Source organism: Ochotona curzoniae, unplaced genomic scaffold, assembly GCF_017591425.1.
Source record: "Ochotona curzoniae isolate NIBS_2020 unplaced genomic scaffold, NIBS_Ocur_1.0 scaffold_2587, whole genome shotgun sequence".
Taxonomy (NCBI): Eukaryota; Metazoa; Chordata; class Mammalia; order Lagomorpha; family Ochotonidae; genus Ochotona; species Ochotona curzoniae.
The window spans coordinates 6,025,507-6,040,268 of record NW_024467096.1 but is presented as its reverse complement, the minus strand read 5'-3'; the positions used below and the strand labels follow the sequence as shown (position 1 = coordinate 6,040,268).

Below are 14,762 nucleotides of genomic sequence, written 5' to 3'. Positions count from 1 at the left end.
GGGGTGGAGTGGGCAGCAACATTCACCAGCTCATACAAGGCCAAGATGGAGAGGCAGACTATGTGGGCAAGGGCCTGGCACTCACTGGCATGCATGAGATCTGGGTCTGGGAGTGGGCCAAGTGAGGGAACTTGGGAAACTCCCCTAGTGGGTCATATCTCCCACTGATGAGCATGTGGTCCAGGCCTGGGGGTCGGGCAGGCGGGGCAAGGTAGCAACAATGTTGGCTAATGTGTGGGTGGGTTTTGGAAGGGGGAAGACCGGGCAGGGCCGAGTAACCTTAGTTCACTGAATAAACCTTAGCTGGAGCGCAGGTCATGCTGGACAAGGCTGTCACACCAAGGCTGCCAGTCTGCATTAGCCAGGGATGGGAGTAGACTGAGCAGAGCCAGGTTGCAGCACCTGCTAGTGAGAGTTGGGACTTAGGGAAGGCCAGATCAGGCCAGCCTACAGTATCCAAAGGCAAAGGACAAGACAGGTGAGTGTCTATGCCAAACTGGGTCAGAGCAACCACTGGCATGTGCAAGGTCTGTGGCTGGTAACAGGCCCGATTGGGGAACAAAGGGAACACCCCAGTTGGGTTGTGGTTCCCACTGGTGAGTGTGAAGGCCAGAGTGGGGGCTGCTGCCTAGTCTTTGCATGGCTGCAGTGCTCCTCGGCACAAGTGTGGGCTGGAGGTTGTGTGTGCCAGACTGGGCTAGACTCCAGCACCCACTGGTAATCATGAGAACCAGGGTAAATGTAGGACAGGCTAGGCTAGGTCTCTGCCACTGCTGAGCCATGTGTAAGCTGTATTTGGTTATGGACCAGGCTTTGGCTGGGCTATAACACTCAGTAGTAACAATTGGAATGGGTTAAAGGCCAGTAAGGAAAAGCCACTGTTCCTGCTAGGACAGGAGGTGGACTAATTAGGGCTGGCTATGGACCATGGACCATGTGGGTGAGATCTGGCATTGGGAGAGGTTCTGATGGAGGAGCTTGGAAAACTCCTCTGTTGGGATACAGTCCCTGCAGGAGAGCACAAGAACCATGATAAGGAGCAGCATGGACCAGGCCAGGTAATGGTACCTAAAAGCATAAATTTGACACAAGTCAGAGGCAAACCACACTGGGTCAGTTCATATCACCCACTGCTGAATCCAAGCACCAGATTAGAGTGTGGGTCATGCCAGGGCTGGTTGGGTCACAAGACAAGCCAGTCCACATGAGGACCAAGACTTGGGGCTGGCTTGGCTGGGCTAGGCTGTAGTCACCACCAACATGAGTTAGAATTGGGGTGGGTCAGGCTTAGCCAGACTGCAACACCCCTTGGCAAATGTAGAGGAGAGGCAGGCCATGCCAGACTGGGCTGCAGCACCAACCAGCACATGTAAGACTTGGGGCTGGGGAAGTGGGCATAACTGGTAGTAGTGATGTGGGGGGCTCCCATGCTGGACTGCCACTGCTATTGAAGACTATGAAAATTGGGATTGGGGCAGACCAGACCAGGCAGGGCTATAGGACTTATTAGCTTCATACGGGCAGGATCAGGGGAAAGTCAGGCTGGGTTGACTGTACATGCATAAGCCACAGTAGATATGGGTTAGTTGCACTTTGCCACAGCATCAGCTGGCAGATGCTGACATGGGGGTCTAATTCTGTCAAGTTAAACTTCAGAACCTCCTGGAGAATGCAAGATCCAGGAGTGGGAGTGTACCCAGTAGGGAAACAGTGGGCACCTCCCTCTTGGGTTGCCACTCCGACTGGTGAGCATGAGAACCAGGATTAGGGGCAGGCATGGCTAGACAGAAAGTGGAACCTGCCAACAAGTGTGTGGGATGGATAGAGGGGCTGATTGGGTTGAACCAGGCTTCAATGCTCATTGACATATATGAGAACTGAATGGGTTGTGGGACAGACTGGACCAGTCTCTGGTACATACTGTCAGGCACAGGAACCAGGATTAGGGGCAGGCCTGGTGGGGATTATTGCAGGTCGCTCTGAGTAGACTGCAGCTCCCACTGGTGTCCATGAATGGTGAGACTTTGGTGAGCAGGAATGGGCTGGGCTGCAACACCCATTGGTGTGTGTAGAAGATAGGGTTGAAGACAGAAATGACCCAGCAATTCCAATCACCAGCATGTGCATAAGCTGATTGGGGCGACAGGCTATGCCGAATCCTGTATTGCCAGGCACACACAAGAATCAGGTCTGGGATCGCTTCAGATGAAGTATCTATGGGGACAGAACGAATCAATCAACTGCCCCAGCCAAGAGCTGGCAGGGACTATCTGGACAAAGACTTCAAGGTGGACTGTGTCAGCCAGTAGATTCTGGAGAGATTTCATCGTGCTTGGAGTGGCGAGGTTGGCAGCAATTCAGAGCTGTTGAACTATGGAAACCTCTTGAGCACGGCCCTCAGAGCATGCCCCACACTGGGGGCCCTGGGATGGTGTCGGGTAGCTGTCCTCCCTCCCAGTTGCAGAGGTGTTTGGGAGGCTGGTGTGGCTTCTCTGCTTCTCTACCCCTTCCCCCAGATACAGGAAGGAAAAAAAAAGAGAATGTGGAAATGGTGATCTCACCCACTTTCCTGTAGCCCTTGACCCTTATCACCTTAATTAACTATCATTACAAATAAATGTAATAATTAAAAAACAAACAGAAATTAAACACTGTCAACAGGGTGAGCAAAGTACATTCCTCTCAATTGCCTATACAGAAGCTGAATAAACAAACATCTTAAGTCCCAAGAGGCTACTTCTTTCTGAAGATAACCTACAGGTTGCTCTGAACAACATCCCAAACAGCGACAGACAACAGTCTAAGCAGCAAACGTTTGGGGGAGGAGCCAAAAAAAAAAAATAGGGCAACAGGCTGGTCTTTCTATTGCCTGATATTGCAGCATTTTCTCAGAAAATTTAAACACAGTGTAAAAGTCTTCAAAAATAAAATAGTTAATAATTTTTTAAAAAATAAGAAATATATGGGCAATAAAATAAATATTGAAGTTCCTAAACACAATGATGGTAGCATTTTGTTTTAGAAGTTTCCAGGAATCTTGTCATCCCTTTCTCAAAAAATCTTCTCAGAAAGGTGCTCATGTTTTAAATTTAAAAAGCAAATACACAGAAGCCTGAAATATGTCTCAAAAATTCTAACATTTTGGCATTCAAACCCAAGTGTCCAGATGGCATTTCATGCTTGAGAGGATGCAAATGTGTCAGATGATGTGTCCTGATTGTAGCTTATGAAACAGGGATGAGGGGCTGATACAGCATCCATTTGGAAGGTCATGGCTCTGTCCACTATACCCAGGCTCTCCAGGGAGCCACTACTAGTAGTTATAAGCCTCTGCCCCACCAAGCTGACAGGCCCCAGGGAGGCGTCTAACCCAGGGGAGGCCCATCCTCAGCTGCCACCAGCACCCAGTGAATGATCCTGGCACCCACAGGCAAAGGAGTGTGCTCATCCATCAACAATGGAAATGGGAGCACAGAGGCACAAGAGAGAAGGTGGGGATTAAGAACTTGTCACGGAAGCAGATAACAAGGTGTGTGAACAGAAAACAATAAAACAAGAGGGATGGAGATAGAAAGGACAAGGACGAGCGGATGAGAGGATGGGTCATGAGGGCTGAGAGGGTGAAGCGAATGGCTTCCTTACACAGCTGCCTCTTTTAGAGGCCAAGTTCATCTCCAAGCTTCGTGTTTTCTCATGATAACCACCCATCCTAGCCTCACCCTCAAGAGCTGACTCAAAAAAAAAAAAATTGCATCTTGGCAAAAAGAAGGAATCTGCTGAAACAGGACTTGGACCCTACAACAAGCTTAGATGCAAAAGACCAACACGTAAATCCATAAAAACACATGTAAGCTTTAGTATGCTACCCATTAAAACTGAAGAGAAAGTAGCTAACATCGGTATCCAGGAAAGTATTTTTCAAAGTATAACTTGCAGATACGAATCCTCAAGAAACACTAAAACAAGAGGGGGAAAAAGTGTTGGAAAGCAAGATATTAATGCAGTCTCAACGTATCTCCCTAGAGCCTTTGAATGAATGTCACAAGGTGAAAACAGAAGCTTTATGGTGGAGAAAGTAGCATATACCTCAATTAAATTGTCAAACTAGAGATTACTGTGGAAATTTCAAATATTTTCAAAATTCAATCTTGACTATTTTACTGGGACAAAATTCATATCTAGACTGTGAGGGAAATATTTGCATTGTATCAATATTCACATTTCAGATTGCTTGCCCACCTCTCTCCCGAAAATTATTGTGTATTTGAGAGTCAGATAGGATGCATGCCCATTTCCTGGTTTGTTCTCCAAATGACCCCAAAGCCAGGGCTGGATCTGGACTGGGGCCAGGCAGCGGAAATGCAATCCACATCTCCCATGTGGGTGGCATGTCACCTCCAAGGTCTGCATTAGGAGGAAGCTGAAATCTGGAGCTGGAGTCAGGAATTGAACCCAGGACCTCCACTGTGGACCTTGGATATTAACCATCGGCTAACCACCTGCTCCTTCCCTTCCTTCCTTTTTTCTATTATTTTTTTCTTAACTTTGAGGATTTTAATAATTATTGTGCTATAAGTATGCAGAGAAACTGTTGAAAAATGATGGATGTGTGTGTATAAATATGAATCCATGCGTATGTGATATAGATACATATCTATATATATTCAGGAATGTAGCACAAAATGCTAACTATTGTTGAGTCGGCTATAGCTTTTGTGTGATTCTTTTATACTATTTTTATAACTTTTCAGTAAGTTGGAAATTTTGTTAAAAAATAAAAGGGGGTCCAGCTTTGTGACTGGTTAAGCCAGTTCCCACACGAGATATGTGTCCTTACATGAGAGAGCTGGGCTGTGTCCCAGGTCCTGGCTCCAGCCTGGCCCAGTCCATGTCAGTCTGGGTACCTGGGGAATGAACCTGCAGTTGGGAGCTCTCCCTCCATCTGTCTCTTTCTGTCTTGCTGTGTTACCAAAACTATTTTTTAAACTGCATTCTAACACTCATTAGATTCATGTAACATAGGAAAAATGATTTAGCTTTTAAGTATTGACAAATCATCCTGTTAAAAAAAAGAATCTATGCCAAAAATAATTTCATTTGCAAGGATTTTGCTTGAAGAAATCACACTTACGCAAGCAGATAGTCTGGCAAAATCCAAGTTTATGTATTGCTGATACATAAGCCAATACAGGAAAGAAGAAAGACAGGGAGAGAGAAAGCCAGGCACTGTGGACCAAACTTTAAATACAATATAGAAACCATTCAATTGTAGATAAATGATTTCTGGATTACTTTGAGAGCAAGTTACCAAACCTAAGGGAGACTCTGAATACTTTCAAAATGATACCATGGGTTCCATTCCCTAAAAATAAGGCACAATCTGTACTTTATTAAAATTGGAATATCATTCACATAAAATTCACCCTTTTAAGTGCACAATTCACTGTTTCTGTAGCATATTCGCCAAGCTGTGCAACCACAACCACTAATTCTAGAATCTCTGCCTTGCCTCCAAAAGAAACAGCACATTATTGGCAATCATTCCCATTGCCACTTCCTGGTAGCTGGTGATCAATTTTCTGTCCCTGTGGATTTCCTAGTCTGAAGATTTTTCTATAGACAGAATCATACACTATTTGGCCTTTTGCACCTGGCTTCTGTCACTTAGCATATGTAATGCATTCAAACTTCCTCACTCACGTTGCAACGAAAAGTTCTTCCCTCTGGTCTGTGTTCAGTAGTAGTCTTTTTCTAAAAATATTTTTAAAGTATTATTAGAAAATAATAAATAAATTATTGTTTATTAATAAATAAATAGAAAGACAGATATACAGAAAGAAGGAGAGACAGAGAGAAAAATCTTCCATCTGCTGGTTCACTCCCCAGATGGCTGCAGTGATCAGAGCTGAGCTGATCTGAAGCCAGGAGCCAGGAACCAGGAGCTTCATCAAGTCTCCCATGCAGGTGCAGGGTCCCAAGGATTTGGGCCATCCTCTACCACTTTTTAATGCCTCAAGCAGGGAGCTGTATTGGAAGCGGAGCAGCTGGGACATGAACTTGTGTCCATATGGAATCTTGGGCTGATGCAAGGTGAGGACTTAGCATCTAGGCTATCATGCCAGGCCTGCTCAGTAGAGTTCTACTGCATGACTACACCTCATTTCTCTACTTACTCCTCAGCTGATGGGTTGTTGGGCTGTTTCCATTTTGGGGCTATTGTGGAGGGCACTGCTATAAACATTCCTGGCTGAGTGTGCAGTGGTGGGCCACATGTTTTCAGTTGTCTTAGATACATAGCTGGAGGCAGAATTGCAAGACTTTTCCACCATACAGCAATGTTGTATGTAAACTATGAAGTGGTGGCAGATTATTTTTCTGAATGGTTGCACCATTTGCTCTCCCAGCAACACCAAAAGGGGTGTAATTTTTTACATCCGCATTGGCACTTGTTATCACTATTAGGATCTCCTAGTGGGTGTGAAGGGGCTCTCATAACTCATTATGGTTTTCATTTCCATTTCCTGAATGAGTAAAGATGGTGGACATCTTTTTATAGGTTTATTGTCCATTTCTGTATTGTTATTTTTAAACAAAATTTTAAAATACATGTATTTGTTTTCTTCTATTATTTGAAAGCCAGGCAGAGAAAGGAACTTCCATCCTCAGATTCACTCCTCAAATAGCCACAACAGGGCCTGGTATAACGGCTCAACTGGCTAATCCTCCAACTCCAAATGTTGGCTTCTCATATGGGCATTAGTTCATGTCCCAGCTGCTCCACTTCCCATCCAGCTCCCTGCTTGTGGCTTGGGAAAGCAATGGAGGATGACCCGAAGCCTTGAGACCCTATATCCATGGGAGACCTGGAGGAAGCTCCTGGATCCTGGCTTTGGATCAGCTCAGCTCCAGCCATTATGGCCATTTGGGGAGTGAACCATCAGATGAAGTATCTTTCTTTCTGACTTAGCTTCCCTCTGTAACCCTACCTTTCCAATAAAAAAAAAAAACAAAAACAAAACAAAACAAAAAAAACAGAAAGAAAGAAAAATCTTTTTCTAAGAAAATGTCTACAACAAGATCCGATGGGGGCTTAGGTTTCCTGGCCCGGGTCCTGAGGCCCACCTGTGTGGTAGGTGCCAGGTTCGTGAGCCCGGAGAATGGTGGATTTGGCAGGGCTTTGGTCGCCTGGCCCTAGTCCTTGGGCCTGCCTGCGAGTGAATAAGGTGGAGCAATGGACACAGACTCTGATGCACATGGAGAATATGGCAGCCCATTTGTACTGTAATAAGAAGGAGAACAGAGCAAATTGGACAACTATGCTAGCAAATGATGACAGCAAAAATCAGGGTGAATGGAGACTTGAGGTTGACCGTGGCGGCCAGCCAGGGGACATTGGGAGGGTTGCCTCACCCTTGGATTGGAGAAATCAACATTATTTCAGAACAATCCAAACCACTTGGACAGAACCCTCAGAACATGCACTAGAGCAGGAAACTGGATTGATATTGGGCAAAGATTCCCCATCCCTGGATACTGGGACATTTGGGAGAGTGGGTGTGGCTTCTTCATTTTCCCAGAGATAAGAACAAGTACAACAAATTTGGAAACAATTATTTCACTCGCTTTTCCCTAACCCTCGATCCTTCTCACCCTGATCAACCATGAAATCATCATCAAAAATAAATTTTAAAATGAACTTTAAAATTTAAAAAAAAAAAATTTTTTTTAATGTCTACAACAGCCCCAGGGCTGAGCTAGACCAAAGCCAGGAGTCTGGAACTTAGTCTGGGTCTCCTAGTAGGGGGTGACAGGAATCTAAGTAATTGAACTGAATATCAGGCACGCATCAGCAGGAAGCTAGATCTGAAGAGGAGTACCCAGGGCTTGAACCAGATACTCGGGTAAGAGGCAGGAATGTCCCAAGCAGCAACGTAACCATTTTGCCTGGACTGGGAGTAAGGGACCCTGGGCCCAAGTCCAGCTCTTTCACTCCAGTAGTGGCCACCAGGAACTGTAACACCAGCCTTGCTCCTCTCACCGAGTTGTGTGAATTTAGAATAAGGAAAGGTATGTGAAAAACCTTGGTCAATACGAAGGACATAGAACCCCGCCAGATGGGCAGAATGGGAGGGGGGTCTTCCCAGGCTGCAGGAGGATATCCTCCTCATCACAGGGCAGACATTTTCTGAGGCAGACTTAAAAAGAAAGCAGAGACAGCAGAGTCCCAGGCAGGGGAGCTGGCATTGAGCTTAAAAGCACAAGGGAGCTGTTGCAACAAGGCACACCCTTGTGAACTGTGGAATATGCATCTTGGGACATACAGGGGAGCAGAGGCAGTCCAGCAGGTTGTGGGCAAGGATTAAAGGCGACAATTTGGATTTATCATTGGCTGCAATAGAATGACAATGAAAAGACACCAACCACCCCAACATGACTTTCTTAAAAGAGATTACAACTGAAGAATGAACTGATAACAGATTCCTAACAATGGGCCACTTCAACTCAGTGGGATGGTTTGGGTGTCCCGAAAGGCCCAGGTGTTACAGCTTGGTTCCAAGCATCTTAGGTGAATGGCTAATCGGGTCAACCCAAAGCTATCGATTTATTAGAGTGGATATATTCTCATGAGTCACTAGAAGATTGCCCAAGTGAACTATTGGCTGTGATGAAGAGAGCAATAGATGCAGTGAGCCTTGAAAAATGAGCAGAAGTTAAGTGAAAAAGATCAGAGGAAGGACCTTCCCCATGGAAGGAACCAGCATGTGAAAATGTGGATTCAGTCAAGGAGAGCAGGTATCCTGGGGTGGCTGGGCTTGTGGTGTTGAGGTTGCTGGGGTGAAGCCCCACAATCAAGTCATGGGAGCTTCATAAAGAAATAGGATAGAGGGCAGCACTGTGCTGCGGGCATTCCAGATAACCAATGCGAGTCCCAGGACCTCTACTTTCAATACAGCTCCCAGCAAATACTGCTTGGAAAGCAGAAGAAGATGACCCAAGTACTTGGGCCTCTGCTACTCATGTGGGAGATCCAGAGGAAATATCAAACTCCTGCCTTTGGCCACGCCTAGACCCAGCTGTGGTGATCATTTAGGGGAGTGAACAAGAGGATGGAAAAATTTTCTGTCTCTTCTCCATCCCCTTCTCTTTCAAAAAATACATACATCTTAGAGAAACAGACATGATGTCTCTCTCTGCTTCCTGGCTTGCTACATAAGCCTCCCCGCCTTTCCACCATCCACTGCCCTCATCAGAGCCCAATAGGCTCACCCTGATCTTTGCCTGAGACTCTCCAAAACCATACTAAAATAATCATCCTCCACTTATAAGGAGCTTCTCCAGTGTCTTTGGTTGCAACAGTGAAAAGCTGATCAACAGAGTATGTAAGGGTTGTGGAGTAGTTCCCAGATTCCTTCTGGGCTCCCAGCTGTCATGACACATGCTAATCGGTGCTCACCTGGAGGCATCAGGTATTTTGCACAGCATAATCCACAGCGGGAGACTCCATCATTTCACACATGGGAAACTCAAGAGGTGCAGGTCACGTAGCTAAACAACGTTAGAGCTGCAGTTCAGCCCAGGTCTGCGAGTGCTGTTGCATCTACTCAACCTCAAGACCACAAGCCCAGCCACCCTGGGTTACGTGCTCTCCTTGACTGAATCATGTGCTTCTTTTCACATACTGTTTCCTCCATGGGGGAGGCCCTTCCTCTGGTCTTATTTACTCGGTCAACTCCTATTCATCCTTCAAGGCCCACTGAGTGCCTCATTGTCCTCACCACAGCTCATAGTTCAGTAGAGCAACAATGCACACAGGATAGTTTATTACAGGTAGTTACAGTTCCTATGAAGGTTTTCTAACTTTTAACATGAGCAGCTATTAGGTACTGTTAGTTCCCCAATTTTCTCATAACATCTTATAATGAAAACTTTTTAAGGATTTATTTTTATTTATTTGAAATCCAGAGTTACACAGACAAAAAAGAAAAGTCATTCACTGGTTCAATCCCCAACTGGCTGCAACAGCTAAGGCTGGGCCAAGCCACACTCAAGAGCCTGGAGCTCTATCCTGGTCAACCACTCACAAGGGTGGCAGGGACCCAAGTACTTGGGCAATCTTCTACCTCCTTCCCAAGCACATTAGAAGGGAGCTGGATAAAGAAGCTGCTGGGTCTCAAACCAGCATAAAAAGGAATGCCAGAGTCACAGGCATGGACTTAACCTGCTGTGCCACAACACTGGCCCCTACCCTCTAGAACCTATTTGAACTCATAAAGAAATGGGAGTAATGTGATTAAAAAAAAAGAATGTTTAGGGAATTATTTGGGGAGAAAGCAGAGTGAAGTAGAAGATAACTTAATGTTATTTTTGATCAGTAACAGTTATAGCCATGGAAATGGCCAGGCCTCTTGTAGAACTTTGATCATATTTGATGTCTGAAGTGGTTCTTACCATGGGCACTATTTCCACTGCTACTGTGGAACACAAACTGAACCACTTTAGCTCATCACAGACACCCCCGTTGCTATGCAACCATCCCCATCATCCTTCTCCAGGATTTTTCCCACCATCCCAAATGAAACTCCACCTGTTAAGTGATACTCATTCCCTCTCTCATGGTCCTGGTCACCACTATTCTTTCTTTCTCCATGAATTTGCCTATTGTAAATATTCTAGAAGTAGAATCACACATTTGTCCTGTGTGCCTGCTTGTTTCACTTCATAGTGTTTTCACGATTCATCTATACCACTTCAACAACATCCATATAGTATACACCAGAACTCCATTCCTTTTTCAAAGTTAAATAATATTGTACCTTATGCATTAGTCACACTTTATTTGTTTGTCTGTCATTTGGATGGTTTCCATCTCTTGGCTGTTGTAAGTGCTGTGACTACTGATCTACTAGTTTCTATTAAGAGCCCTGTTGATGATTTCCCATCTTTAATTCCAAACGCAAAAGAGGCTGCAGAGACTTGGTCAGGTCACGCAGCTTGCCTATGGTGAAACCAGAATGAGAACCAAGTCCAGACCCAGGTAGGAGGGTCCACATGTGCCTGTCTTAGAAGCAGTGAGGGTCAAGTGAGTGTTCACCTGAGGACCAGGATGTGTGTCTGGGTGAACAGCCACCCTGTGAGCCCTGCTCAGCTGCCTGGACCTTTCAGAACTTTTGGAAGCCCCACCAAGATCCAGTAACCATGGAGGTTCCATGCCCAGCCCAGCAGGGGAGAAACCCCTTCTGATCTGCCAGTGCCTGGGCAGAGCAGTATTAGATATTCTGAATATTAAACTATGATCTGAGTCATGGTCTCCTGTGGCGCTGATATAAAACAAGGGCCTGTTAGCAGCTCCTTCAAAGGAGTTGGAAGGGCCTAGAAAAACCTGGGGACTTGGAAAGAAAGGGTGAAGATAACAGGGTTCTTGGTTAAAACAGAAATTTTGGTTTAGGGGGCTGGGGTGGGGCCTAGTAACCCAGAAAATGGGCAAACCCCTGAAGAGGTCTCAGGGTGTAGACAGGACATGGGTAGAGGACCAGGAACTTGCCTGAGCTGGGGTGGGGGGAGTTTGTCCTCCAACCCTGGCCAGCAGCAAAGTCCTCTCAATGGGGAACTGGCAGGTGGAAGGCAGGTGCTCAGGGATCTCTTGAGGGAAAACCCTGAGAAGACAGCAGAGACCAAAGGAGTCAGGGCTGGGCCATGAGAGGCAGGAGTGACAGCAGTGGGCTGGTGATCAGGGGCAGAAGGGCCGGCCTGCAGTCTGAGGATATCCAGAAGCCCAGAAGCGCACCCATGACAAGTGAGCCCCTGCTGGCACTGCGGGGGACAAGCCGAGGGTGTTGGGGTACCTGGGCACTGAAGTCCTGCTTGCCAAGACCCAGAGTGAGAAGGCAGAGCCCCAAGCGCCATTCCCAGCTGAGGTTCCTTGCCTACAACTCCTCTCTCTCTAGCGGGGGAAGCAGCGGAGAACTGCTCAGGGCACCCAGCCCAGCACCTGAGTGACCTTCTGGGAGAAAGGAGGTGTGGTGACTTCCTAGGACCCTGCAGCCACATTTAGCCTCTAATGGTGACCAGCCTTGCCCCTCACGCCCACTTGACTGCTGAGAGCAAGGACGGGTCTCATCTTCCTCCTTTGCGCTTTTGCTGGGTCAGGAAATCACACATGGAAGTGAACAAAAGACACCTGTGGTTCGCCTGCTGGTGCCTGACTCCACTTGCTCCGGAAATCAGGTGGTTTTGCCTGCCCACTTTCATTCTTCCTTCTGGTAGCAGCCCCTCAGGCCCTCAGGAAACCATTCTTCCCCCCCCCCCGCCCCCTTCCTTTCTAAAAGAACGTCAGTTACGATGGAATGTGTCATCTAACCATTTAAGACAGCAGTGTGACACTGACATCACTGTGCAACCAGCCCTTCCCTTTCGTAAGAAGTTCACTTGGGTTTAGTTCTCATCCCAACTGCTGATGGCAGAGTGGGGCCTGCAATTAGGGCTGGGCCTGTCAGAACATCCCAGTTTAACTCATCAGAGTGAAAAGAGCCCTGGGATAAGTGTTAGAGTAACAGGGAGAGAAAGGCTGGTGATGAGGCACAACATGTGGAGCACCTGCCTGCAACACCAGCATCCCACATCACGGACTGCTGCTTCAGGACTTAGACGTTCTTCTTCCAATGCAGCTCCCTGTTAATGCTCCTTGAAAAGCCATGGATGATGGATCCAAGTACTTGGATCCCTGACAAACAGGTGGGAGATCTGATGGGGCTTCTGGCTTTAGCTTGGCCCAGACCTGGCTATTGTAGGTGTTTGGGAAGTGAACTGGTTGAAGAAAGGTCTTTCTCTCTCTCTCACACACACACACACACACACACACACTCTTTCTCTCTCTCTCTCTCTCCCTCGCTCCCTCCCTCCCTCCCGTTAAAAATAAATATATAGGGGCTGGCATGGTGACTCAACAGCTTAATCCTCCACCCTGTGGCACCAGCATCCCATATGGGCATTGGTCTCAGCTGTTCCACTTCCGATCAAGCACCCTGTTGATGTGCCAGGGAGAGCAGTGGAGAGTGGCCTAAGTGCTTGTGCTCCTGCACCCACATGGGAGACCCAGATGAAGCTTCAGGCTCCTGGCTTGGGCTCGACCTAGCCCTAGCCATTGCAGCCCTTCGGGTAGTAAACTGACAGGTGGGAGAGTCTCTTTCTGTGTCTCTCCGCCCCTATCTGTAACTCTTTCAAAATAAATAAACATAAATAAAGCTTTAAATAGATATATGCACATTTAAAGAGAGAGAGTGACTGACTGAGTGAGCAAATCCACTCCCTTCAACAAGTTCACTCCCCCAAACGCCTGCACTAGCTGTGGCCTACCCACTGTGCCATGCAGGCTGTAGCAGCTCTCCTGAGCTGCCTGTGTGTATGTGTGTGCATGCATCTCTTAAAAGCAAATACATATTTTTTAAATTATCACCTAACCTGTCCCAGAACCCCTCACAAATGGAGCATGCAGCTTTTATTTCCTGATGAAGCTGAGAACGAATGAATGTGACTGAAGCTGAAGAGAATGAATGTAACAAAGACATTATACCAAAAGCAAAGTGCAAAACAACCCTGGCCACTGGCTGTCATTCATGTGCACTCAGGGAGCACAAACAGCCTGGAAACAGGTCCTGGGCCACGGTGGGAAGCTCGCCCTCCACAATGTGGATGGCCCAGACATGGGTGTGCCTGAGGGGAGGCTCATGAGCCCTCCATCACACGGGGAGGCAATTTCTGCTGTGCAGATGTCCACTGCAGCCTACGTGCAAGTCACCATCAGGACTAGCATTGTCATTAGGCCAGAGCCAAGATCAGCACTTTGCTAACCCTGGGCCCAAGCAGCAATATGCAGTGGGGGGCCAGCTCTCTGTAGAGGAGGGTTCCTGCTCTTGAATGAGGGCTGGGGTTGGGGGATCAGGTATAATGGGTCTTCACCGAGTTCCCTCCTGGGAAAACACTTTTACTGGTGAACCTGAGTGTTTATCTGAAAGGTAGAAAGAGATGTGAGAGAGAGAGAGAGAGAGAGAGAGAGAGAGAGGTCATCCATACACCTGCAGCACCTGCAGCTGGGTCCAGCAAAGGTCAGGAGCCTGCGACTCTACCTGGGTATCCCTGAGGATTTGAGCCAGTGTCTGCTCCCCCAAGGATGCCCATCAGAGGGAAGCTGGAGCTGAAAGCTGAAGCCAGGTTCTCCCCAGAGGCGCCCTCACCTCCGCGCCGAGCACTTGACCCTGGTCTTTTGCTTTCAACCCAAGATGAGAGCCGGGGTTTTTCTCCAGTCTTAGGAGCTCCGGTGTTTACAAGTACACATCTATGAGTTGTGTTTGAAAGTCAGGCATGGCTCAGGACGACAAAGCCTAGCAACCCACCCGACCATCCCTGGCCACGTCGGGAGACAAGAAGGGTCTCAGGAAATCATGGGGGCCAACTCCACGCACTGGGAATCTTTCCACCACAAAGCCTGAGGTGGGATCCCCAGAACTGTTCCTCCCAGGATCGGCAGTGTCCAGGGCTCTGTTCTTGTCAGCCTGCCCCTCCTTTAGTCGCAGCCACCATCAGTCAGGCACGTGTTCCTCACTTCAGGGAGCAAGGCGGAGCTGCCAGCACACTCCAGGGGGCAGCAGGAGCCACAGGGGTGCCTCCTTGCTTCTTTTGGGCCCACCAGGATGTGTGTTGGTTGCTTCACCACCTGGCCTACATTGAGAGGCCATGAGGATCACAGAAAAGCACTGAACAAAGAG

General features: G+C 47.4%; 1 protein-coding gene across 1 annotated transcript in view; it reads right to left on the bottom strand.

The window, feature by feature from the left end:
* NRROS (negative regulator of reactive oxygen species) overlaps positions 1–14,762 on the bottom strand; it is a 29,260-nt gene that overhangs the window by 13,720 nt on the left and 778 nt on the right. The gene's annotated exons all lie outside the window — the stretch shown is intronic.